Here is a 27,841-nt window from a genome sequence, read left to right on the forward strand (position 1 = left end):
TGGTAGTAAGGAAGGCAAATATAATGTTAGCATTAATTTTGAGAGGGCTAGAATATAGAAGCAAGGATGTAATGTTGAGGCTTTATAAGGCGTTGGCCAGACCACATTTGGAGTATTGTGAGCAGGTTTGGTTCCATATCAAAGGAAGGATGTGCTGGTGTTGGAGACGGTCCAAACGAGGTTTACAAGAATGATCCCGAGAATGAAAGGGTTAATGTATGAGGAGTGTTTGATAGCTCTGACCCTGTACTCGCTGGAATTTAGAAGGATGAAGGGGGATCCTATTGAACCCTACCGAATATTGAAAGGCCTGGATAGAGTGGACGTGGAGAGGATGTTTGCAGTAGTGGGAGAGTCTAGGACCAGAGGGCACAGCCTCAGAATAGAAGGACATTGCTTTAGAGCCGAGATGAGGAATTTCTTCAGCCAGAGGGTGGTGAATCTGTGGAATTCATTGTCACAGAGGGCTGTGGAGGCCAAGTCATGGGGTATATTTAAAGTGGAGATTGAAAGGTTCTTGATTAGTGAGGGTGTCAAAGGTTACGGGGAGAAGGCAGGAGAATGGGGTTGAGAGGGAAAAATAAATCAGCCGTGATCGAATGGTGGTGCAGACTCGGTGGGCTGAATGGCCTAATTCTGCTCCTATGCCTTATAGTCGTATGGCGATTCGGTCTGTCACCAAAGACTCTGGCAAATTCCTACTGATGTACGGTGGAGAGCACTCTGACTGGTTGCATCACCGCCTGGTATGGAGGCTCCAATGTGCAGGATCGAAAGAGGCTGCAGAGGGTTGTAGACTCAGCCAGCTCCATCACGGACACAACCCTCCCCACCATCGAGGACATCTTCAAGAGGCAGTGGCTCAAGAAGGCGGTATCCATCACTAAGGACCCTCACCACCCTGGACGTGCCCTCTTCTCATTACTACCATCAGCTTCTTCCCCTCCACCATCAGATTTCTGAACGGTCCATGAACCCATGAACACCACCTCGTTATTCCTCTTTTGCACTATTTATTTATTTTTGTAACTTATAGTAATTTTTATGTCTTGCACTGTACTGCTGCCGCAAAACAACACATTTCATGGCATATGTCAGTGATAATAAACCTGATTCTGGTAACTGAACCCATTCTTCCCATGGTAATTCACACCGAAACACTAACATCTCCCATCTCAGCAGCCAATCCTTTCCTCAAAGATGCCAAGTGTGTTCGTGACTTCCCAGCTCTACCTGTGCCTGGAACATGGAGATGATTCAGTCCCTCAAACTCACCCCGATCCACAGCTGTATTCTTATAATCCAAGCTACTGGACAGATGTTATTGCATGGTGTAGTGAAACCAGGTTTGGGTACAGATGCCCTGGTACTTGCTTTATGCTTGTTCCTCATCACCTCAGCCTAAGTTCAGCATGAGTGCACTTGCAAGGACCAACATGCTGAAAGACACAAAATCCACAACCACCAGGTTACACAACTAGCTGGGCAGTCCCTTGGGGTTGAGGAGGACTTGCTTCCACTCCAGTTCTGTGGGTTCTGAGGTGCCAGATGTGGAGCCTCAGACTGACAGAGATGTGGCAGAGATAGCCGAGGGAGCAGGTCATTTATGAGGCAGCTTGTTTTTTCTGCTGGGCTTCAATGTTCACCTGCTGCATGGAATTGAGTTCTCAAAACCATCTCAAATGCCGCTTCCCCACTTTGAGAATGCATGAGCTGGGATTCCCATGAGTCAGTGGGAATGTTAAACTTTCACAAGCAGATTCTGACCATAGAAACAGAGAAACAAAGGACTTCAGATGTTCCGTCTTGGAACCTTGCAGCCCGACGGCCTAAACATTGAATACTCCCACTTTAGGGAATCCCCACCCCCTTCCCCTACCATGCTTCTCTTCTTCCCTTTCCAAGCCTCTCTCTTTTTTTCTACCCCCCTTGTTTTCCCCTTTCTCTCCTTACCTTTGACCCATCCCCTGGTGGATCTGCTCTCCCCTCCTACCCCGCACCTGCCCATCACTATCTTTTACCTGCATCTACCTATCACCACCCTGTGCCCACCCTGCCTGCCCTCTTTTGTCCACCTATCACTGCTCTGCTTTTCCCTCCTATATGTTGGGCTTGCTGAGTTCCTCCAGCATCATCGTGTTTTTCATCTAGATTCTGACCACATCTTTGAATCTCTTCCACCGTTCACCTTCCCACAACAGATCTCAGAATGGAGGGTCTGTTTCAGACATGCAGATGATGTGGCTTACCTGACTGTGTGCAAAGTTGACCTGGGAGAGGACATTGATGTTGGTTTGGACAGTGAATCTGGAGAATTTGGTGTAGTCAGTGTTGGTGACAGCTCTCCAGTGCCTTGGCAGTCCGGGTCTGAGACATACAGCAGAGGTGAAGAGCTGCTCTCTGAATTATATCATACATTCCACCCCTCCAGAGGCACAGTGATCCTCACTGCACATCAACTCCAGGAGAAAGGCAGGGGCAGCACCAGCCACTGTGCATGGCCTTTAGTGACCTCATGAGCCTTTGATTCCATCACCTATGTGTTGTCTGTGATGCTGCTGCAAGCAAGCTTTTCATTGTACCTGTACCTCGTTGTACTTATGCAATGACAAACTCGACTTGACTCAATCCCTGGACTGCTGTGGGTCAGTCAGTAGGTGACCAGTGACTGGCACCCTTGGTAGGACATCTCCAGACCCCCGGACTGTGGGTCAGTCAGTAGGTGACCAGTGACTGCCCGGTGAGCAGTGTGAAGCCTGCAGCGTAACTTGCGTCAGCAGCAGGAGAAGCGCCCAGCTCCAGCCCTGCACCTGAGGTGCGGCGGGGCTCTGACCTGGTTTATCTCGGGACAGGTTGACCGAGGCTCCCACGGGATTGGCAGGGAAACAGTGACGGGCTCTCTCTCCTCTCCCTCCCCCCCTCGCACGACGCAAGATGTTCCCGCTGGATCCCCGCAGGATTGACGTAACCTGGAAAAGCGCACCGAGCTGCTCCGTGCTCCGTGCTCCGAGCTCCGCCGGCCGGGGAAGCACAGCCTGGGCGCCCGCACCCAACCCTTCTGGTGACCGGGCCCGGGAGCAGCGGGGTCCGGGCGGGAGGTGAGCGCTGTCCCAACTCGTTCTGCGGCAGACCGGCGCTGATAATGCGGTTATCTTTGAACAATTCGCAGGTCCGTGCGGAAAAATATTCATTGCACCTGCGTCCTCAGGATGGAAATCCGCTGCAGTGTTTATTCCGGGGGTGATAACAACACGATTATTGCAGCGCGCCAAATTATGTGGGAAGTGTGCAAAATCACGAGTGCTCTGTTGGACCGTGGCTGAGGCTATCGGCTACCTCCGAGCATCAGTTGAACGGACAGGGGCAGGACACTGACCGTCCGGCCGCGCTGTTAACACGGACAAATCGCCCCAGACCCGGGCAGACCTTGTGCAGAGCGGCGGGGATGCCGAGGGGTCTCCAAGCCCCGGGGAGGACGGGGATTAATGCTTTACAGGTGAACCCTCGCCCCAAAAGGTTCCGCTGGAAGGTGAACCCGCCCCGCTTCCCCGGGACCCTCTGCTCCAACTCTGCACTGCTGTGTCTTCAGTCCGGTTGAGCTTGCAATTCAGACCAGGTTTGAGTGGCTTGGCGTAGCTCAGTGCCGGTAGGTGGGAGGGAGCAGTCCCGCGGTGTTCCGGGCTGAGGAAGGCAGCTCCCGATATTGTGGATGTGTTTTGCTGCTGTATCTGGAAGCGGCTTCCTGGACGTGACTGTTGGCAAATGCAAGACCGCGACAAAATGGCCCTAACCTGTCTTCCTTCACACAATCTCCGCACAGATCTCGGATGCTTCCTGAATGAAATTGAGGGGCAACAGGTTGGAGAACTGGTTTCGTCCTTTGAAGATGGTTGAAGCATCGCTCCAGCATCCCGGCGTGTTGCTGCGGTGACCAGTGGACAGGAAGGATCCAGCTTGGGTAAGTACCTTGCTGTTGACGTTCATTGCTGAAACCTCCCCCCCCCCCCCCCCCAAAGGCTAAACCTGAAGAGTTGTTCTTCTCTCATTGACGTCAGAGGCTGATGCTGCTTCAAGCTGTGATAGAGGGGATAAAATCAACCTGTGAATCTATTCCCAATGGATTGGCTGTCAAACCCCTCTCCTATGACTATCTCTTACCTGCATCTACCAATCGCCTCCCTTTGCCCACCCCGCCTCCCCTATCACTGCTCTGCTTTTCCCTCCTATAAACTGGGCTTCCCCTTTTCCTATCTTCAGTCCTGAAGAAGGGTCCTGACCAGAAACGTTGACCGCCTGCTTTTCTCCACGGATGCTGCCTGGCCTGCTGAGTTCCTCCAGCATCATCGTGTTTTGCATCTGGATTCCAGCATCTGCGGTCCTTTGTTTCTCCAAACCCCTGTTCTGAATGTGTTCATTGCAAAATACCCTCTCTCCCTCTCCCTCTCTCTCTCTCTCTCTCACACACACACACCAACGTACAGCATACCAGAATGCTCGTTATTACCAATTTCAAATCTTGAATTTTTATTCCCGTCTGCCGATTGCTCCTGACCAGAGCTGGGCATGTTTCTGTGGAGATGGCCAGACTCCTGAGCATGAGAACTAGGAGCAGGAATAGGCCATCCGGCCCGTTGAGGCTGCTCTGCCATTCAATGAGATCATGGCTGATCTGGCCGTGGACTCAGATCCACCTACCTGCCTTTTCCCCAGAACCCTTCATTCCTGTACTGTGTCTTAAATATATTTAATGAGATAGTCTCTGCTGCTTCCCTGAGCAGAGAATTCCACAGATTCACTACTCCCTGGGAAAAACAGTTTCTCCTCATCTCTGTCCTAAATCTACCCCCCCCCCCGAATCTAGAACTCCCCCTAGTTCTAGTCTCACCTACCAGTGGAAACAACTTTCCTGTCTGTAATCTTTCATAATTTTATATATTTCTACAAGATCCCCTCTCATTCTTCTGAATTCCAGTGAGTATAGTCCCAGGTGACTCAATCTCTCCTCATAGGCTAACCCCCTCATCTCCATAATCAACCTGCGCCGCCTCCAAAGCCAATATATCTTTCCTCAAGTAAGGAGAGCAGAACTGCATGCAGTACTGCAGGTGTGGCCTCACCAGCCAGATGTGAAACCTTGTGTCAGTGTGAGCAGTGGTACATTGTTTGTCAGCAGCTGAGTTAAGACGGCATCACTGCAGGAACAGCACCCACGTGTGTAAGGGGGATCAGGTAGAGGTTTGTTTTGACTTTCCTGACGCTGATCCTGAGCCAGGAAAATGAGGTCATCACGGGGCCTTCAGGTGAGAACCTTGCAGCCTCAGTACTTGTTTGTTAGGTGAGGTCACTGACGGTCAGTGCAGTAGAACTTCTGAATACTAAAGGAATGCTTCACTCATCTGGGGACAAAATTCATTCTCCAACCTGTTCCCCTCAATTTCTGGGCAGGGGAAAGTTGTTGTTGTAAAATTAACATAGTTATTGTTTTATTATTGTGACATGTACCGAGATCCAGTGAAAAGCTTTTGTTTGTGCACGATCCAGATGGATCATGCCACACATCAGTATGTCAAGGTAGTAAAACGAAAACGATGCAGAATATAATGTTAAAGATACAGAGAAAATGCAGTGCAGGTAGACAACAAGGTGCAAAGGCCATGATGAGGTAGGTTGAAAGATGAAGAGTTCACCTTTAGCATGTGAGAGGTCTGTCCAAGAGTCCAATGACAGCGGGATAGAAGCTGTCCTTCAGCCTGGTGGTACATATTCTCAAGCTTTTGTATCTTCTGCCTCATGGGAGAGGGAAGAAGAGAGAATGTCTGGGATGAAATGTTTTTATAAAATCTGCTAATGTTGCAACACAGTTCAAACAGGAGGAGACTAAGTATTTTTCTGGTGCCTCTGAGTTACTTTGGCGTGAGCTTCTGACATACTCCAGTCACACTCCACAGTGAGCTCATTCAACTCCAAGCTGCTGTGGTCAGCTGTCAGGAGCTGCTCCTGGTTAAGGTCCAAAATGTGAGACCTGGTATGGGCAATGGGTAGGGGTTTAAAGTGGCACTTGTGGGAGCTTTCCTACAGTCTGCCCACAGTCTGGCTCACCGCAAAGTTGGTTTGCTTTGTGTCAGTTCTGGACTGGACGCACTGCCCCGGTGCTGTCCAAATATACCTCACTATTCATTTCATGACTACAACTGAGCTGTCTCTCTTGGTTCAACTGAAGTGATTCAACAGGAAAGAAATGAGAAGCCAGCAGTGCTTGAAGCTACTCAGTACAACTCCACCAGCAGTGTGGATGAAGTAATGTTAACTAAAACCCTCACTGTCAGTGGGGATAAGTTACTTAAGGTGCATTGCTTTCTGACTGTTAATGGGATGACAATTGGGCAGCAGCAGGAGGTGGCTAGAGAGTGCAAAACATCAAAAGGGCAAACCTACAAGATGCGAGAGGAACTCAGCGGGTCAGGCAGCATCTGTGGAGCAACATAGAGGGAACGGAGGGAAGTGAGATCCAGATGAAGGGTCTCGACCTGAAACATCGACTGTCCATTTCCCTCCACAAATGCTGCCTGACCCACTGAGTTCCTCCAGCATCTTGTGTGTTGCTCCAGATTCCAGCATCTGATGTTTCTTGTGTCTCCATCAAAAGGCCAATGTTTTGTAGAGAGGATACAACTTCAGGAAGCAGCAAAGTTCACACCACTTGCAAGGTTTTTCAGAGTTGCAAGGCAATATTTCTCTTTCGCAGGTAATGTTGGTTGACTGAGCCAGCAGCTCAGTATCAGCTGCAGCCCACTGGATCACGTGTCCCTTCAGCCAGCAGGATGTGGACTCAAGTACCAGTCTAGAAAACTCCCAGAGATCCACGCCGGGCCTGTATGCAGCACTCCCTCAGTGTCTGCCTGTGGAGATGCCATCGTTGGCAGTTTTACAGATGGGGATACTGAAGTGGAGCCCAGCTAGTCTCTTGGGTAGATGTGGGAGACGACAGGTTAATCTTGAAGAGCAGTGGATTTACTCAGGGCTCCTGATGATGCTTATCCATCAATCAAAGCTAAACAGCTTATCTGAGGATTATCAAGGCTGACTGTGGGAGCTTGCTGTACGCACATTGGTACCAAGGGGAGTAACTTCACCCTATCTATATTCTTAATGATCTCAGATTACTCCATCAGATCTCCTTGCAACCTCCTCTGTTCTGAGAACAACCACACCTTCTGCAGCCTGTCCACATAACTAAAGTCTCTCACCCCTGCAACCTCTTGGAAGCCTTCATACCTTTCCTGTGGCCCCTAGAATTGGACCAATTGCCCAACCGGTGTGGTTGCCATTGCATGTCCAAGCACCCCTCCAAGGATAAGAAAATCACACATTTTATGTAGCTCAGAGGAAGTCCACAGTTTTCACTTCCATATGAAAGAGTGCAGGAGAGATTCAACAGAATGTCAGAATCAGATTTATTATCACTGACATGGGATGTGAAATTTGTTGTTTTGCAGCAGCAGGACAGTGCAAAGGCATAAAAATCCATAAATTACAAAAATAAATAAGGAATAGTGAGCTAGTGTTCATGGGTTCATGGACCGTTCAGAAATCTGATGGCAGAGGGGAAGAAGCTGTTCCTGAATTGTTGAGTGAGAGTCTTCAGGCTCCCGTACCTCCTCCCTGATGGTAGTAATGAGAAGAGGGCATGTTCCGGATGGTGAGGGTCCTTAATGAGGGATGCCGCCATCTTGAGGCACCACCTCTTGAAGATGTTCTCGATGTTGCCTGGAATATGGGGCTGTAGTTATACAGAGAGATTGGTTGGGTTTGTTCTCACTGGAACATAGGAGGCTGAGGTGCGGCATAGAAGGGCATAGATAGGATAGATAGTCAGTCTTTTCCCCAGAGCAGGGGAGTCTAGAACAAGGGAGAACAGCTTTAGGATGACATGGGAGAAATTTAAAGGAGATCTGAGGGGTAAGTTTTTCACAGATGGTGGTGGGTATCTGGAACAAGCTGCCAGAGGAGGTGGTGGAGGCAGATACAGTTACAATGTTTGAGAGGCATTTGGACAGGTACCTGGATAGGAAAGGTGTTCAGGAATACAGGCCGAGAGCAGACAGATGAAATTAGCATAGACAGGCATCATGGTCGGCATGGATGAGATGGGCTGAAAGGGCCCGTTTCTTGCCTGTACAATTGTATGATATTTTGTAGAACACGAAACATTTACACTTACTTGATTCACTGTCTCGATAAGCAGATATCCTATCGTAAAGAACATCAGTGTATCAGATTGGTTTTGATGATTCTTAAGTAGAGATCCAGAAAACTAGCAGAAACCAAGATCAAATAGAAACTTCCTGGATCTGTATTACTGAGTCCCAGACAGCAGTGAACCATCCAGAAGACCAATCCACTGAAGTTTCTCAGAGTTCAGTTTCTCCCATTAGTTGTGCTTGACTTCAACAGAAGCACCAACATGATAGTAAAGATAAAGATATTTCTTTATTAGTCACATGTATATCAAAACACACAGTGAAATGCATCTTATTGCGTAGAGTGTTCTGGGGGCAGCCCACAAGTGTCGCCACTCTTCCAGCGCCAACATAGCACGCCCATAGCTCCTAACCCGTATGTCTTCGGAACGTGGGAGGAAACCGAAAAAAAAACCCATGCAGACATGGGGAGAACGTACAAACTCCTTACAGACAGCGGGGGAATTGAACCTGGGTTGCTGACACTGTTAAAGCATTATGCTAACCACTACACTACTGTGCCGGTAATCAAAATGTATTCCAGTAGTCCAACTCCAAGATGTTTGGATGTCCCCCTGAGGCATCAACCCCAGAAACGAATACAGCATAACAAGCGTGTTCTTTTCACTGAACACAATGATGGAGACTTGCCAAGGCTATTCTTCAACTCTGTGTATCTATTTCATAATCTGTGTACTGTTTATTTGATTCTCATGAACTTGTTATCTTTACATTCTGGAGATTCAAAAAATATGTTTTCAAAGTTGCAGAAACTTGAGACCATCCAGGAAGCTCTGTTGACTGGCCCCAACATACCAACCTGAACATTCAGTCCTTCCACCAGTGGAGCCATCTCCAAAATGGACAGTAGGTATCAATCAAGGGTTCTCCACCAACACCGCCCAGACTGGGGTGTTACCTTCATTAGAAGGACGACAACAGTTCAAGAAAGTGGGTCACCACCATCTTCTTGAGGGCAATTGGAGCTGTGCAATAAATTCTGGCCTTACCAGAAACACCCAATTCTGAAAACAAAACAACAAATAAGGAAGGACCAAAGCCGTCCATTAAGGCCTGAAGGCAGTATGGGACATGCCCAAGGGACTGAAACGGAGGAGCATAGGAGTGACTCGCCCTTCAGCATTGCAGAGCTGTTTACACCAAGAGGGATGATCCATGGCAGGATTTGGAAATGAGGATGAGAGTTAATTAATTGAGGCTTTGATGGATTGGGAGCCAATGTAGGTCAGCCTGCTGTGGAGGGACTGAATGTGTGGGTTGGTGTGTTGGAGGCCAGTCAAGTGAGCTTCTTGGATAGTTTCAAGTTTCTGCATTGTTGTTGGAGCAGCACTCATCCAGGCAAGTGGACAGTCTTCCATAGCTTCTGACTCATGTCTTGTAGATAGTGGAAAGGCTTTACTGTGTCTGGAGGTCAGTCACTTGCCAGAGGATAACCAACCTCTTTTGTTGCCATGGTATTTATGGGGCTGATCAAGTTGTGCTTCTGGTCAATGGTGATCCACAAGATGTGAGGCTTAGGTGCTGCTTATATATTGAGTGTCAAGGGTAGGTGATGAGACTCTTGTTGATGATGGTCATTGCACGGCATTTCTATGACACAAATGCCACTTTCCATTTAGCAGCCTATGCCTGAATGTTCTCCAGGTTTTACAGCACCCAGGAGTGGACAGCTTCATTTGCTGAGGGGTTGAGAATGGAACTGAACATGGCACAATCATCAGCGAACATCCCCACTTCTAATTTTATGATGGAAGGAAGGGATCGGTGAAGCAGCTGAAGATGTTTGGGCCCAGTACACTTCCCTGCAGTGGTCCTGATGCTGGGATGATTGACCTTCGACAACCATAACCATCTTTCTTTGCAGCCATGGAAGTGTTGTAGCTCCCTAACTATGACCTCTGAACTTCCAGCTGCTTTGTTTCTTTCTCTTGTCCCTTCTTAAAATCAACTAGCACCGTGGAGAAGCTAGTAGAGCACCGGTGATCTGGGTTCGATCCTGATCTCCAGTGCTGTCCGTGTGAAGTTTGTACATTCACTCTGTGACCACATGGGTTTCCCCTGGGTGCTCTGGTTTCCATCCACATCTCAAAGTCATGGAGGTTGGTGGATTAATTAACCATAATAAATTGCTCCTAGTGCGTAGTTGAGTGGTAAAATCTGGGGGAATTGATGGAAACATGGAACTACTGTCAATGTGTGCTTGATGGTTGGTGTGGACTCAGTGGTCCAAATGACCTGTGCCCATACTGCATGACTCTCTGGCTCTGTGAGCTCTCTGGGACAATGTCAGATTTATTGTTATTCTCCTTTCAAAGGTTTTGAGACATGAATGACGGAATGGAGATTCGTGTTGGTGTTGATAATGACAGTTCTTGTCTGTCATTTATTGGCCTGGAAATTAAAATGAATTACTACTAACTCCCAATAACACTAACACCTAACTACTAATAATACATACTGTCAACTTCCCACTTAACAAGCCCAGGCAAGATTTTTCTTCTCTGGATGAAATAAGGATTTTTTTGAAAAGATAAAATCCATCTTTCCTGATTGTAATGTAATCAAATCCGGGTAGTTACATCTCTTCCATTTGGCTCACAAAAGTCTCTGTTCCATGAATGTGATTATGTTGAGTATCAGAGCACATTATATAGCTCTGTTTACAGCTGAAGTACACACTTAGAAAATCTTCTCCCATATTGAAGATTAAAATTGGAGGCCAGATCTGAGCTAAGCCACATTGTTTGCATTGGAACACAAGACCAATATGTCTTGGAATTACCCCCATTCTTCAGAAGTCATAGAGCAACTAATCTGATGTGTTCTTTTCTTTAATGCATTTCCACAGCCTCAGCTCATTCAAATAATTAATTCAAACATTAAGGCCCAGGATTTCTTGAAACAACTTGCATTTCTTTCTCTATGTTAAACTGTTTCCCTCCTGCTCTTGAGTTAATCACAGGGTGATCCTGGGTCAGGGAACATGGTCTTTGACCTGCGGAGTCACGTTGATCAGAGAAAATCTTTAGCACAGTCACTGCTCTGTAGCTGTGACTGTGAAACAGAGGTAATGGACTAGAATAATCTTTAATTGACTTCACGATGGATAAACACAGAGGTGTGATCATAAATCAATTTCCCCTTGGTCAGTTTCAACTAATTCTATTGATCATAGTTTCACGTAACCATTGATATACATTGGAACATGAAAGCAACTCCTTGATTGGATTACAGCTGTATTTTATTTATTCACAAGATAAAGGCAGTGCCATGGGGTCAGTATTTACTGCCCCTACTAGGATGGCAATGAGCTGCCTTCATGGCTTGTGAGAGCATTTTGAGGGACTATGAACCACACTGTGGCTCTTACAGGTTGTTCCCAGGTCATGACGGAGTTCCATTCCTGTGGCCTGCTTATAACCCGGACAGTCTGCAAGTTGGAAATGTGGCCACAAACCGTGTTCCCACCCACAGAAGATGCCGATAACTCCATCCCTCCGATCTCCCAAACACTGGTCTGTATGTACGGGCTGTACACAAGTCAGGCATTTGTAACCTAAGCAGGACCTGTAGCTAGCTATTCCTGTATTGCCTCACAACATAGGAGAAGGCCATTCACCCCCTCGAGTCTCTGCCAGCTCTCGGAACAATCCCATCAATCCCTAACTTATCTCACCGTAACCTATTTGTCTCATGTACACATGAGCTCCCTCCACTTCACGACATAACTTACAGTAGTTAATTAGCTATCAGCAAGCCCATCAATGGGAGGAAACCCTCACTGTTACAGGGACAATGTGTAACCTCCTTGCAGACAGCACCATAGCTCAGGATCAAACCCCAGTTGGTTGAACTGTGAGGCAGTAGCTTTACTTGCTGCACCACTCGATTGTAAACTGATCCCTCTCTGACTCCCCTCCCTCTGCCCCCATTACCGATAGATTTACTTATTGAACTGAATTCAGTCTGCAAGTGGCAGGTTTTAGACCACAAGATATAGGAGCAGAATTAGGCCTTTCGGCCCATCGAGTCTGCTCTGCCATTTGATCATGGCTGATATATTTTTCCCCCTCAACCCCATTCTACTGCCCTCTCTCCGTAGCCTTTGATGCCCTTACTAATCAAGAACCTATCAACCTCTGCTTTAAAAAAAACTTTGTGGTCTCCAGGATATTGTTATAATCACCCTGCTATCGTATTGTACTTGCTAGCTTACTCCTAGCTGGCCAGTCACCTTTGAAATGTTTGGGAATGAAGTATAATTGCATATTAATCTCTTTCAAAGAACAGTGTAGACATCATCCATCTGGATTCCATCTGAAATATATTATTATGGGATGGTGGCAGATTGAAATACATTTTTAAATGCTAGTGCCTTGAATCTATACTGGTGCTGAGAGAGACGGGGGCAGAAGCTCGGCCTCCCTTGTAGACACAATGCACAATGTTGTAATGTATGCATGCATGCTGAACTATTTCCGAAATTAACTTTCAATTATGCCAGTGGAAGAGGATTCCACGAGCAGATTTCAGCTTGGATACAATAATCTGTGTATGTTAGCACCTGAACATTGAGTGATCTTATTCATCCTTGTAAGGTCACTGCATTGCAGTTCTTGGAATGGCAGAAGTCTTGTGTTCATTCAGACAGCCAGTCCTGTAAGGGAATTTAAGCCTATAAGCTCAACTCCACATTTCTGTGTACCCACACTAACCTTTCACCCCCTTGCTTTTCAAGTATCCGTTTACTCCTCCTTAAAGACATTTCAAGACTCTGCTTCTGCTGCCCATTGGGATAGAGAGATCCAAAGACCGACTTCCCTCTGTGAGGAAGAAAATTGCTTTAATTCATTTCTGAACTGGGCAGCAATTTATTTTTAGTTCTAGGCTCTCCCACTAGAAGAAACATCTTCTCCACATCTGCCTGTCAAGAGCCCACAGGGTTTCATATGTTTTAATCAAGTCTCCTCTCACCCCTGAGATCAAGCTACAATGGGAAGTTCCTGCTGTCTGAACTAATTTAGTCATGTGTAAAATCTAAAACACCAGAAATCCTTGTTCACTTATGGAAGCAAAGTTTGATTTTAATGAACGTTTACACATGTTTCTATTAAAATCCAAATTCACCCAGTGTTGTTTGTGTTCTTCATACCCTGCACAAACTCTGCATTTAGTTAGCCTGCACCATGTGTTCTTTGTCGCGTAATAGTTCTGACCAAACTTAAAATTTGCTTTTAAAGTACCTGCACCACTATGCAAAAATAATACACTAACACGTAGACACTAGCACAAAATGATTACAAAATTACATCACAATTAATTAAATGACAAGGTGGTAATTTGTATTTCAGCTAAGCAGCACCTAGTTTCATTTCTGTTTCTGTATAACTGATGTGATTCTGAGCTCTTATGTTACCAGTGTCAAAGTGAAACTAACCTTGATCCAAAAATGTTATGATATATTCAAATCCTATTAGAAATTAGATTAATTATTCTGGGTTATTTCTTTCTGTAGTTAAGGTTTAAACTATTTATGCCATAGTTGTATGTGGAATTAGAGGCCCCCTTTCATTTTTTTTACCAGTCCGCTAAAGTTCCCCTAAACTGTTTCCAATACATTAGTATACTTCTTGAAATAAGCAGACCTATACTACATAGAGTGTTCCTGATGTGGTCTCAGCAATGTTCTGTATCTGAAATAGAACCTCCCTATGTTTGTGTTCCATTCCCTTCACAATGAAGAATAACATTCTGCTATCTCTCCTAATTTCTTGATGTACCTGAATTCCAGCATTTTACAAATCCTGCACCTGGACTTCCAGATCCCTCTGTATCCCAGATCTCTGCAATCTCTTACAGAATATCCAATACTTTTTTTTATGCTGCCTCCCAAAATGGAAAATTTCACCTTTTCCTACGTTATACTCCATCCGCCAAATCTGTGCAAACACACTTAACCTACCTCTGTAACCAAAGCAGAAAATGGTAGATACTTTCAGCAGGTCAGGCAGCATCTATAGAAAGAGAAACAGAATTGGTGTTTCAGGTCAAAGACTTTTCATTTATTTCAGATTTTCAACCTCAGCATTTTGCTGATTTACATTTACACTGTTGTAGTCTCTTCACAACTTACTCTCCTGTCCGCCTTTGTGTCATCACCAAATGTTGCAACCAAGTCACTTGAATAAATTGTCAAAAGTGAAGCCTTCAGCACTGATCCAATTAAACCTTACCAATCAGAAAAAGACCCATTTATGCCCACTCTGTTTCCTATTTGCCAGCCAATCTTTTGTCTTCACTGATATGTTACCTTCTACACCACAAGCTTTTATTTTCCATATGCTTCGATGCAGCAACTTGTCAAATACCTTCTGTAAATATTAGTATATTGACTAGTTCCCCTTTATCCACGGCACATATTAATCCTTCAAAAAAAACTCCAATAAATTGGTCTAACATGATTCCCTTTCACTAAACCATTTTGACTTCGTCCGATAGAAACATAGAACAAGACAGCAGAATACAGGCCCTTTGGCCCACCATGTTGTGCCGACCTTCAAACCACTCCTAAGACTATCTAACCCCTTCCTCCCACATATCCCTCTATCTTAAATTCCTCCATATGCTTATCTAACAATCTCTTGAACTTGACCAATGTATCAGCCTCCACCACCACCCCAGGCAGCGCATTCCATGCACCAACCACTCTCTGGGTGAAAAACCTCCCTCTGATGTCTCCCTTGAACTCCAGCCCCTCCCCCCCCCCATTACCTTAAAACCATGCCCTCTCGCATTGAGCATTGGTGCCCTGGGAAAGAGGCACTGGCTGTCCACTCTATCTATTCCTCTTAATATTTTGTACACCTCTATCATGTCTCCACTCATCCTCCTCCTCTCCAAACAGTAAAGCCCCAGCTCCTTTAGTCTCTCCTCATAATCCATACTCTCTAATCCAGGCAGCATCCTGGTAGATCTCCTCTGCACCCTTTCCAATGCCTCCACATCCTTCCTATAATGAGGTGACCAGAACTGTACAGAGTACTCTAAGTGTGGTCTAACCGTTTTGTAAAGCTGCATCATCACTTCGCGGCTCTTAAACTTGATCCCACAACTCATGAAAGCTAACACCCCACAAGCTTTCTTAACTACCCTATCCACCTGTGTGGCAACTTTCAGTGATCTGTGGATATGAACCCCCAGATCCCTCTGCTCCTCTACACTGCCCAGAATCCTGCCATTTACCTTGTATTCCGCCTTGGAGATTGTCCTTCCAAAGTGTACCACCTCACACTTCTGCAGATTGAACTCCATCTGCCACTTGTCAGCCCAGCTCTGCATCCTGTCAATATCCTTCTGTAAGCTTCGACAGCCCTCCACACTATCCACAACACCACCGATCTTTGTGTCATCTGCAAACTTGCTAACCCACCCTTCCACCCCCTCATCTAAGTCATTAATAAATATCTCAAAAAGTAGAGGTCCCAGAACCAATCCCTGTGGGACACCACTAGTCACAGCCCTCCAATCCGAATGCACTCCCTCCACCACAACCCTCTGTATTCTACAGGCAAGCTCCCCTGGATTCCTTGGCCTCTGACCTTCTGAAGAAGCCTACCATGCGGAACCTTGTCAAACACCTTACTAAAATCCAATGTAGACCACATCCACCGCACTACCCTCATCAATCTTCCTGGTCACTTCCTCAAAGAACCCTATCAGGCTTGTGAGGCAAGGTCTTCCCTTCACAAATCCATGCTGGCTGTCCCTAATCAGTCCATGATTCTCTAAATGATCACAGATCCTATCTCTTAGAATCCTTTCTAGCAGCTTACCCACCACAGATGTAAGGCTCACTGGTCTGTAATTCCCTGGACTATCCCTACTACCTTTTTTGAATAAGGGGACAACATTCGCCACCCTCCAATCCTCCGGTACCATCCCCGTGGACAATGAGGACTCAAAGATCCTAACCTACGGTTCAGCAATCTCCTCCCTAGCCTCACGAAGCAGCCTGGGGAATATTCCATCAGGCCCCAGGGACTTAACCGTCCCAATATTTTCTAACAGCTCCAACACATCCTCTCTCTTGATATCTATATACTCTAGAACATTACCCTTACCAACATTGTCCTCAGCGTCATCAAGACCCCTCACCTTGGTGAATACTGAAGAGAAGTATTCACTGAGAACTTCACCCACTTCCACAGCTTCCAGGCACAGCTTCCCACCTTTGTCTTTAATTGGACCTACCTTTACTCTAGCTATCCTTCTGCTCTTCACGTACGAGTAAAAAGCCTTGGGATTCTCCTTAACCCTACTCGCCAAAGCCTTTTCACGTCCCCTTCTCGCTCTCCTCAGCCCCTTCTTAAGTTCCCTCCTTGCTACTCTATATCCCTCACCAGCCCTGTCTGATCCTTGCTGCTTACACCTTATGTATGCTGCCTCTTTGTTCCTAACTAGTTGTTCCACCTCTCTTGTCACCCATGGTTCCTTCACCCTGCCATTCCTTCTCTGCCTCACCGGGACAAATTTATCCCTAACATCCTGCAAGAGATCTCTGAACATCAACCACATCTCTATAGTACATTTCCCTTCAAAAATGTCATCCCAATTCACACTCTCAAGTTCTCACCTTATAGCCTCATAATTCGCCTTTCCCCAATTAAATATCTTCCCGTCCTCTTTGCTCCTATCCCTGTCCATGACAATTCTAAAGGTTATGGAGCAATGGTCACTGTCCCCCAAATACTCCCCCACCAATAGATCTGTCATCTGACCAAGTTCATTACCTAAAACTAGATCTAATATGGCATTCCCTCTAGTCGGCCTGTCAACATACTGTGACAGGAATCCGTCCTGGACACACTTAACAAACTCCGACCCGTCTAAACCTTTGGCACTAAGCAGGTGCCAATCAATATTTAGGAAGTTGAAGTCTCCCATTATAATAACCCTGTTATTTTTGCATCTTTCCAAAATCTGCCTCCCGATCTGCTCCTCAGTATCCCTACTGCTACCGGGGGGCCTATAGAATACTCCCAGTAGAGTAACTGCTCCTTTCTTGTTCCTAACTTCCACCCATACTGACTCTAGAGAGGATCCTTCTACATTATCCACCCTTTCTGCAGCTGTAATATTGTCCCTGACCAGTATCGCCACCCCTCCTCCTCTTCTCCCCCCCCTCCCTCTTCCTTTTAAAACACTGAAAACCAGGAATATTCAATATCCATTCCTGCCCTGAATTTTTCTAGGTGCTCTGCTAGAACATCTTTAACAATAAAGCTAACTGGCCTGTAGCTTCCAGCTTACTGCCTCCGTCCCTTTATGAATGAAGAGAGGCTCTTCCTGCTCCCACTTCTTCCAACTGCAACTTGGTACATGGCCTAGAACCTTTCCATTCATCCTCTGATGCCCTTGGACTTCTGGCTCCTTCTGCTTTGTTGTCAACAAGTGATCTTGCATTTCGAGTAACTGTTAGCCTTTTTAAAACTGCATCACTCCTCTGATTCCCTCCATCTCAGCTGCAAAGGGTTAGTGCCCCAATTTCCATTGAAGCAAACCAGTATTTGCTACTAGAGCGTATCTAAGTAGAGACATCAGATAGAGAAGGGATTGAGCTCCAGACTGCCAACAAGCCCTTGGACTGCAATCAAAACCTTAATGAAATAGTAGAGGATAGTTAATGTGCAGAGAATCAATGGCTGACATCTGGAGGAGGAGGAAATTTGGGACAATTTTATGCTTTCCTGATGTGAATAAGAATTGAGCAGGAACAGCTCCTGTGGCCTCTTGAGCTTGTTCCATCATTCAGTCAGTTCACAGTCGATCTGATCTTTTCCTCAACTCCCCTTTCCTGCCCAATCCCCATTACCCTTGGCACCCTACCGTCTAAATTTAGATCCTGTTCTGCAAGCCAAGTCCCCAGTCCTGAGGTCCTAGTTGGCAATGGTGGCTAAAACACCCAGATTGCAGGAATTCTGATTTACCACAACTGTGTAGCAGAAGGCATGGTACAAAACCTGCATTGATATTTCACCCTTGGAAGGGTTAATTTTTTGAAGAAGAACAGGAAGTGCATGAAAGTAATAGCAGTTAGATTAATATTTTGTGAATAATGCCTAGTTAATGTAATGTAACATTGTATTCTCTCACTACATTTGGTCAATTCTAAGAGACATGTTCCCTTATTTAAACCTCGGACAGTATTGAACCACAATGGAGCTACAATGATTAATTAAGAATATCTGCTCCTCTATAATGGAAGCAACAAGTGCCAAATGGCAATGGGATCTTAGAAGGGAAAAAAGATACTTGAGAAGTAGAAGTAGAATATGTATCTCCGGAGCAAGTGTCTCTGGAGATGGATTGCTTCACGCAACCATGGTACATTGGTATTAACTAGAGATTATCACTTCCAAGTCCAAGAGTGGAAGATGCTTTGGAAAAGAGCGAGGGGTGTGTTCCAGTCACACAGTGATGACATGATATGCTCTTAAGTTGTTCACATTCCCTCAGTTGTCTCTCTGTCTCCCTTTCTCACATTTAATCCCACATTTGAGCCTAAGTTGTTCATGTTCCCAACTTAGCCCATTCCAGTGAAACTAATCTTCAGCTGCGAAGGAAAGAAAGATTTGCTTTTCTGTGTTACCTTCCACAGCCTCATAATTCATAAAGTCACAGAGTATACAGCATGGAAACAAGCCCTTCGGCCCAACTAGTCCATGCCAACCAAGATACCTGTCTGCACGAATGCCATTTGCCTGCATTTGGCCCATATTCCTCTAAACCTTTCCTATCCATGAACCTGTCCAAATGTCTTTTAAACATCATAATTATACCCACCTCTGCCACTTCCTCTGGCAGCTCGTTCCACACACCCACTGTCCTCTCTGTGTAAAAGTTGCCCCTCAGGTTCCCTTTAAATTGTTCCTCTCTCACCTTAAACCTGTGCTCTCTAGTTTTTGACTTCTCCAGCCCAGGAAAAATACTCCATCTGGTGTGTCTGTGCCCCTCATAATTTTATAAACCTCAGTAAGGTCACCCCTCAGCCTCCTACGTTCAAATGAGAACAAACCCAGCCTGTCCATTCTCTCCTTATAACTACAGCACTTCATTCCAGGCAACATCCTCGTGAAGCTCTCCTGCACTCTTCCTAATGCTACCACATCCTTCCTGCAGCGTGGTGACCAGAACTGTTCACAATACTCCACGCAGCCTGACCAATGTTTTGTACAGCTGCGACATGACATCCCAACTCTTATACTCAATGCCCCTGCCTTTAAGACAAGCCTGCTGAATGTCTTCTTCACTACCCTATCCATCAGTGTCACCACTTTGAGGGAGCTATGAACTTGCACCCCAAGGGCCCTTGATACAGAAGTGTGTAAGGTCCTTGGGTAGCAGAAGATTCTGTGAACTTTTTGGTAAATTGGTTTATTATTACCAAGGTACAGTGAAAACCTTGTCTTGCATGCCGTTCATACAGATCAATTCATCACACAGTGCATTGAGGTAGTACAGGGTAAAACAATACAGAATGCATAATAAAGTGATGCAGTTACAGAGAAAGTGCAGTGCAGGCAGACAATAAGGTGCAAGGTCATAACGAGGTGGATTGTGAGGTCTAGAGTCCACCTTATTGTACTAGGGAATCATTCAGTAGTCATATAACAACAGGATAACGGGATAGAAGCCGTCTTTGAGCCTGGTGGTACGTGCTTTCAGGCTTTTGTATCTTCTGCCTGATGAGAGCGGGGAGAAGAGAGAATGTCTGGGGTGGGTGGGGTCTTTGATTATGCTGGCTGCTTTATCAAGGCAGTGAAAAGTGTAGACAGAGTCCATAGAGGGGAGGCTGGTTTCCGTAATGTGCTGAGCTGTTTCCACAACTCTCTGCAGTTTCTTGCGGTCCCGGGCAGAGCAGTTGCCAGAAGGGAACAGCCCTTCTGAGCTGTTCCATGGAAACAGGAGAAAGCCACTCAGCCCCTCTGCCTCTTCCCCATTCTGTTGGATCATGGATAATGTGCTTAACTTCCAATTACCCAACTCACCTTTTGGGGGAGAATTCCAGCTCGGGGAAGTGTGTCAGACTCCATGGCCTGGTTCAGGTTTTAAAGTCTTGTGATGCACTGACAACAAGAGGAAATCGTTTCTCTCACTTCCTACCTCCAGATTTTCTTTTACTCGTCGCAGTCCCTCAGTGAGTTCACCCCTACACTCGATCAATTTCTCAGGCTGCAGTGGTGCTTACCCACCTTTTCTTTACAGAAGATCCATGGAAATCCATGAGAAAAGGGTGTAATTCTGGAAGCATGGATGGAGAGGTGGGAGGTCCATCCTCAGGAGACAGTTTATATGGGTTTGATGTTAATATAACCCTTGTGTTCCTCAAGCTCTTGTTCTTCCCTGCCTCCAAACCTCCCATTCATGACTGTGATTTGTCCCTTCAAAGGGAGCAAGCCTTCAAACGCTAGAGTACACTGAGTGAAATCCACTTCCTAAAAGGGTCTTGACCTGAAATATCGACTGTCCATTTCCCTCCACAGGTGCTGCCTGAGCCCCTTTGAGTTCCTCCAGCAGCTTATTTTTTGATTCAGACACCAGCTTCTGCAGCCTCTTGTGTCTCCCAAAATGCCTCACCTTGGTACCTCCCTCACCTTGATTAAAGCTTCCTCTGTCACCGGGCTTTGGGTCTCTCTCCTACAGTGAATGCTTTCCTCATGCCTTGGCTAAGGGCCTTGGGACATATTTCCAAAGATGCTGCTGTGTAAATGCACGTCATTGTTGTTAAACATTTGACTTCAAAAGACCCTGAATCGATGTCTGGCAGAACCGGCTGCCTGCGATTCTGACTCTCTCGCAACGGTGTGGCAGTGGACCAGTTAATGTCTGCCTTCCTTCCTGAATCAGTGGCTGATGTCTGATCGCTTCCCCACCGCACCCCCCCCCCCCCAGTCCCCATTCCACCACATGTGTTAATGTCCATCAGGCTGCACTGTGAGATCACTGTGCTGAAGGCTCCTGGGAACTTAGCCACCAAATCCATCGCCTATTATAGTATTGCTTCACTGCATACAGGGCTGGACAGGGAATTACTTGACCAGGCAGAGAACTGGAAAGCGTGCTGTTCTCTTACTTGTGATATCCTGACCACATCTTCTGACGCTCTTTATTGAAACACAAGTGTCTGAAACTCTTAAAAGAGAAATGCCCCATTAATTTCTTTCTGGTTTTGGTTCACCCCAGATCAGGTGGGCAAATAGTCTTGAAGTTGCAAGCAGAAGAACTGGGGGGGTGGAGTTATCACTAGAAACAATTTTCCATAGTTAAAAATGCATATTACTTCATCTGTTTGAAGCATACACAAGCCTGGCTCTATATACCCAGGACTAATGAACAGCAGTGACTTGTTACAGGATTTACTGAGGGACCTGATGAAGCATTTACAAAAGCACAACTCCCTCGTGTTCACACAAGGAGTGACGAGATGGTGTACTGTACTGGAAAGCTCAGACCTTGTCCCAGTTGATGACTGTTAGTCTGCCGAGATATGAGCACACTTATTTTGACCCGATGATGCAACTGTTCTATTTACAGGACAGAGATGTGCCCAAGGATCATATGCTGCTTGTGTGGAAAGCCTTGAGTCATTTTAAAGTACACAAAAACAAATTATTAGGAAATAAAGCACATCCCAATCAGAACATGCATGGGGATTTGTTATGCTTCAGAGAGGGACTTAATGTTTTAATTGCATCAGAGAGGTTCATTCTAGTAGAGTAAGTAGGGTCATCAAAATAGCTATCCAAATATAAAAATAGCTGACCAGCCTGTTTGTTTCATCTGTGTGATACTCGACACTGACAGCACTGCCATGCATGCACTAGCTTCTCCATCTGATCAACTCTTTTTGGTTTCTGCTTTTAGGGGATCTATTTAAGTTGCCTTTCCTGAAGCTACCTCCCCCTGTAATTTTTCACTCCCTTCTGCTGGATCACCCAAGATCTTCAAGAAGTTTGGCAAGTACCTTCCTTTGATATTGTTTTTAGTGCGGTAAGATGACACAAGAGTAACAGAAATCACTTGCTTTCAACACAGCTGCTCTGAACTGAATGAAAAGTATAACAGAAAACTAAGGCCAAGGAAGGATTAGGAATGAAGACACTTTAACTTATTACCAGGAAAAAACCAGTGATGGTAAGTTAATCTTTCAGTCATTTTCATGTGGCAACATTTTTTAAAAATCTCTTAATTCTTCATAAGAGTATTGTATAAGTGGATAAAACTTTAACTGCAGATAGGAAAAAGTAATTCAGTACAATTAATCTGATTTCTAATAGCTTGTAGATTTTTTGGATTAAATTTGGTATATATTGTGAATTCACTTAAAAGGTTTCCCTTCATTTGAAGGGAGTGGTGGTCAGTGTTACAGCAGGATGTGACACTGGTAAAACAAGAACTCCGAATCACGCAGATTTTGCAGAAACAGAAATGATCTCAGGACCAGATGTCAACTAGGGGCTGGTTAGCTGAAATACAAATTATCTTCTTGACTTTTAATTAAATATTGTATGTTTATGTAATTCATATGTGTTAGTGTGAATTAATTTGTATTAGTATATATGTGTTAGTTCCACTTACACTATTGCATAGTGGAGCAAGTATTTTAAAACAAATTTTCAGTTTGTATTAAACTATTACATGACAAAGAACACATGTTGCAGGCTAAGTAAAGGCAGAGCTTGTACTGAAGAACACAAGCAACACTGGGTGAATTTGGATTTTAATAGAAACATGTGTAAACTCTCATTTAAAGTCAAACTTTGCCACAAACTCTGTTGCTTTCACAAGTGAGGAAGGATTTCTGTTTTACTCAAAACAACTGAATTAGTTCAGAGGGCAGGAGCTTCCTATTGTGGCTTGGTGCCAGGCAACAGTGTGGGATTAGGAGGTGTGTGGGCATGTGGAGTAGTGCGGAAGTGGAGGACAATGATATACCCTCACTTACACCATCTGTATCCTTGCACATTAGTCCATGACTTCAGGCATCTCAATCTTTATTCCACAATAGGCATATCTCCACTTGAGTTTAGAGGAGTGAGAGAAGACTTGATTGAAACATTTAAAATCCTATGGGGTCCTGACAGGTGGTATGGAGGGATCGCTCCTCTTGTTGGGAGAATCTCGAACTTGGGGTCACTGTTTGAAAATAAGGGATTGTCTGTTTGAGATAAAGATGAAGCAATTTTTTTTCTCTCTCTGAGGGTTATAAGTTTTGGAACTCTCTTCCCCAAAGGGTAGTGGAAGCGGAGTCTCTGAATATTTTTAAGGAAGATGTTAACAGGCAAGCATGTAAAAGATCACTGAGGGTGAACGGGAATACAGGGTTAAGGTCATCATCAGATCAGCCATGACCTTATTGAATGATGGAGGCAGCTCGATGGGCAAGTGGTCTCTCTGTTTCCAATTGTATGTTTGTGTATCCTGCAGCCTCACTGGCACCTTTAGCGCCTGTTGTAATTGTAGTGAATTTATTACATTTTATTTGGTTTCTTTGTCTGCTTTATATATCCTTAATCTTATGATCACCTAATGCTAACTGCATGGTAACATATATTGCCGTGTTATATTATTATTATGAAAATGTCTAGAACACTAGTTCAAGTGTGAGTGATAATGGTCTTCATCACGTTCTAAGTTCAGACACTGACAATTGCAATAACTCCACATTTTGAAAGCTGGACAGCAATTAAAACTCCACCCTCTGACATTGAACCATCACAGCCAGCTACAAGGCAGAAGAAAATCATTTTTTGTTGGGAACATTTCCAAGGCAATGCTGATTTAAAAACACTTTCCGTTCTCTTTTGGTTGGAGTTAAGAATTTTTATCTTTGACTCCTTGTGTTTTTTTTTGTGCTTATTTGGTCGGCTGATCGGGAAGCTGAGTTCTGATGTGAGACCTATCTGGCAGTGTGATAAGACGGTGGCTGTAATGTTTGTCTCGTACTGTAACTATTACAGGACCTGTTTTACTTGTGAAGCTGAAACATCGTAGAAACAATCATATCCCTTCACGGAGAAGGATAAATTGTCTGAAGTTAAATATATGGACAAAAGATAGAATTGTGCTATAATAACATAGCTCGAAACCTCAGATCTGTTTGCATTATGTAAAGTGACACATTGCTTCCCCATTTTGCTTTGTTAATGAACGTACCATAACAGAGAAAGTGAAAATGGCTCCTCCACTTTTTTCCTGCTGTCTGCCTGTATTTGTGAAATTCTGTGTCTTGAAAGAGCTTTATCCTGTCCTCAGCAGACTGATGATTAAAGAATGTTGAATTGGCAAGTGGGCAGGAAACATCTTGGCTAACCAGACTGAAAATGAGCATTGACGTGGAGAGAGGAATCCAAACACTGGTTGGGTTTGGGTTCAGTCGGAGACACAAAAGACTGCAGATGCTGGAATCTGGAGCAAAATACAACTGCTGGAGGAACTCGGTGGGTCGATCAGCATCTGTGGAGCAAAGGAATAGTTGACATTTTAGGTCTCGACCAACGAACCATCGACCATCCCTTTGCCACCGCAGATGCTGCCTGCCCCACTAACTTCCTCCAGCAATACCCAAAAAGTGCTGGAGGAACACAGCATTTTTTGCTCTGGATTCAGTTTGACTCCTAGTTGCTCTGCCTCAGCTGGGAGATGGACTGCCCAATTTGAGAAGCCAAAATCCATAGGTTTGCAGATAGAATTGCAGAGATAAAGTTGCAGGAATTTTGTAGGAAGCAATCAGATTCAAAGATAAGGGACCCTTGATGTTAAACCAGGATGCACTGAATGGCCTTCGCCCCTCCAGCAACCTCGTGGTGTTAAGCTCTCCAGCTGGATTTAACTTTGTTTTTATTTTCACACTGTGCAGGACTTTAATGTGGGAACCGCTGTAAAGAATTGAAATTTGCAAAGAACAGTCGGTACAGTAGGCAAGCCCCGCAGGTCAGGTGGATTTGCAGTATGTGCCCAGTTAATTCACCTGGGTGAAGGAGAGCTAGAAACAATTGCCCTTAATGGCACAGCTAGGAGAATGAAACATAGCTGGCATGTGCCCCTTGTTGGCCGGGATCCTTCTACTGGTCCATTTGTGCACCTGACAGTTCAGGCCTAACCTCAGCAGCTGTCTCCACGTTCACCCTCACCCTCACCTTACACACCCCCTCCCCCCACCTCTTTCCTGCCTCCATCTTTCTTCTTTCTTTTCTCTGCCTCCATCTATCATGTCGCCCAACTCCACCCTTCCCCCTCCCCTATCTGACTCGATCTGCCCGTCACCCTTCATCCTTCAACCCCCTTCCCCCCCCCCCCACCCCAGCCCCAAGTCCACCAACTCTCCACCTTTCCTCTTTATACCAGCTATCTCCCCTCTCCACTCTCAGTCCTGATGCAGGGTTTCGACCTGAAATGTTGACAATTCCTCCCCCCCCACCCCCCACACTGATTCTGCTCATTCTGCTGAGTCCCTCCAGCAGATTGCTGGTGGATCCATATGCCAACATCTGCAGTCCCTCGTGTCTCCAAGCCTGACTACGATGGCTCCACTGGTTAAACAGCCTGCTGAACTCAATTCAGATTAACACATCATGAATGATAGCTTGGCTGATGACCATTGGAGATCCAACATCTGGAAAGTCAGGTCCAGAAAGGGTTGTACTGTCGGTGAAAATTTGTTAAAGAATGGTATAAAATGTGACTAAATGAATCGTGTGACTGAATCATTCACTCTACATGATGGTGAAGCCAACCTGTGGAACCAAACCTTTGATTCTTTGCACCTAAGGTAATTTAAACAGACTGAAGTCATTGATTTGTGCAGCATGGTTGTTGGACATCCAAAGAAGTCCTCTGTATTTATTTGTCAATGTACTCAGGCTAAGTTTGAATCTAAAATATGACAAACAGATTGGAATCCATGGAAATAAAAAAAACAACTAACACCTCAAATGGACTAAAATCAGTAAATATATAGTTTGTGTTTGGTGCTCTGTTGCTTTGTTCTTTTGATTTTGATGTGAATCCTCGCTGTTTTTGTTTAAGTGAGAGAGGGTGCAGTAAAGATTCACCAGGATGTTTCCAGGACCAGGGCTTGAGCTACAAGGAGAGGATGGATAGGCTAGGACTGTTTTCACTGGATGGAGAGATGGAGGCTGAGGGATGACCTTATTGAGGTTTATAAAATCATGAGGGGTTTAGACTCCCCTACCATGGGAAAAAGACTGGTAGGGGAGTCTTTTTCCCATGGTAGGGGAGCCTAAACCTAGTGGGTATAGGTTTAAGGTGAGAGGGGACCTGAGGGGCAAGTTTTTCATACACAGGATGGTCAGTATATGGAATGAGCTGCCAGAGGAAGTGGTTGAGGCAGGAACAATGACAATATTTAAAAGACACTTGGACAGGTACATGAATAGGAAATATTTAAAGGGATATGGGCCAAACGCAGGCAAACGGGACTAGTTCAGATCGGCACCTTGGTCAGCATGGGTGTTGGACCAAAGGGCCTGTTTTTCTGCTGTATAACTCTATGACTCTGCGATTCAGAGTGGAAATTGACCATGTCCTAAATACAGGAACATAGAGAGGAGTGATGTGGCATAAAGAGTTTTCTCTGACTCCTGTTCCAGCAACATCAGATCTCTACTCTTCCATCTCTATCGTTGCACCACAGTTATATTTCACAAAGACGGAGGCCATTTAACCCATCCAGCTCACACTGGAGAGAGAAGGGCCCACTGGGCCCCACAGCCCACCCTGCACAACACATTGCAGTGGAGTCATGTCCTCAGCAGCTTGTTCTGTCCTCAATGTTCCAGGATCTGCACCTTGCACTCCTGCCTCTGGAATGTGCTTCCAATGGGGTCAAGGGGCAGTGGCCATCATTCCATAAGAAAGGATAAAGCCCCTGTACTACCTAAAAGCAAAACCAGTCATTTCCTGAGGGCATCAGGAGTTGAGTCACTCATCCCAGCCTCTGTCCTGCTTTTGTAGCTGTAGTACTTTTGTGACTGTTCCAATGAGTATCTGGTCATTGGTGACCCCCAGGACGTTGATGACGGGGGACTTTGTGGTGGTGATGTCTCTGACTGTCAAGGGTAGGTGGTTAGACTCTCTCTTGGTGGAGTTGTTCCTTCCCTGACTGGGAATGTTACTTGCCACTTATCTTGTCTGTGCCATGAGAACATCAGAAATATGATCTAGAATAGGCCATTGGCCATTCAGCAAGAGCATGGCTGACCTTTTACCTCAGCACCTTTTTCCTTCACTAACCCCCTATCCCTTGATTCCTTTAATATACAGAAATCTATCAATTTCTATTTTGAAATAACTCAGTAACCAAGCCTCCACAGCCTACAGGGACTGATAATTCCAAAGGTTCATCAAATATTCACCAACATTCAGGACCGAGATGAGAAGAATTTTCTCATCTCGGTCCTGGATGGCGCTCTATATTGAAACTGGTCTGGACTCCCCAGGCAGGAGAAATATCCTCCCTGTGTCCAGCCTGTCAAGCCTTGTCAGAGCTTCAGAAGGTT

General features: G+C 45.4%; 1 protein-coding gene across 2 annotated transcripts in view; it reads left to right on the plus strand.

Moving 5' to 3' along the window:
* Positions 1-2,506: 2,506 nt before the first annotated feature.
* Positions 2,507-27,841, plus strand: part of LOC127584607 (cardiac-enriched FHL2-interacting protein) — a 67,717-nt gene continuing 42,382 nt past the window's right edge. For both annotated transcript variants that reach the window (XM_052041393.1, XM_052041391.1), the window contains exons 1-3: positions 2,507-3,098; positions 3,821-3,958; positions 22,356-22,454. The gene's annotated coding sequence lies outside the window, so the exon portion shown is untranslated. The remainder of the gene's footprint in view (positions 3,099-3,820; positions 3,959-22,355; positions 22,455-27,841) is intronic.

This window comes from Pristis pectinata, chromosome 30, assembly GCF_009764475.1.
Source record: "Pristis pectinata isolate sPriPec2 chromosome 30, sPriPec2.1.pri, whole genome shotgun sequence".
NCBI lineage: Eukaryota > Metazoa > Chordata > Chondrichthyes > Rhinopristiformes > Pristidae > Pristis > Pristis pectinata.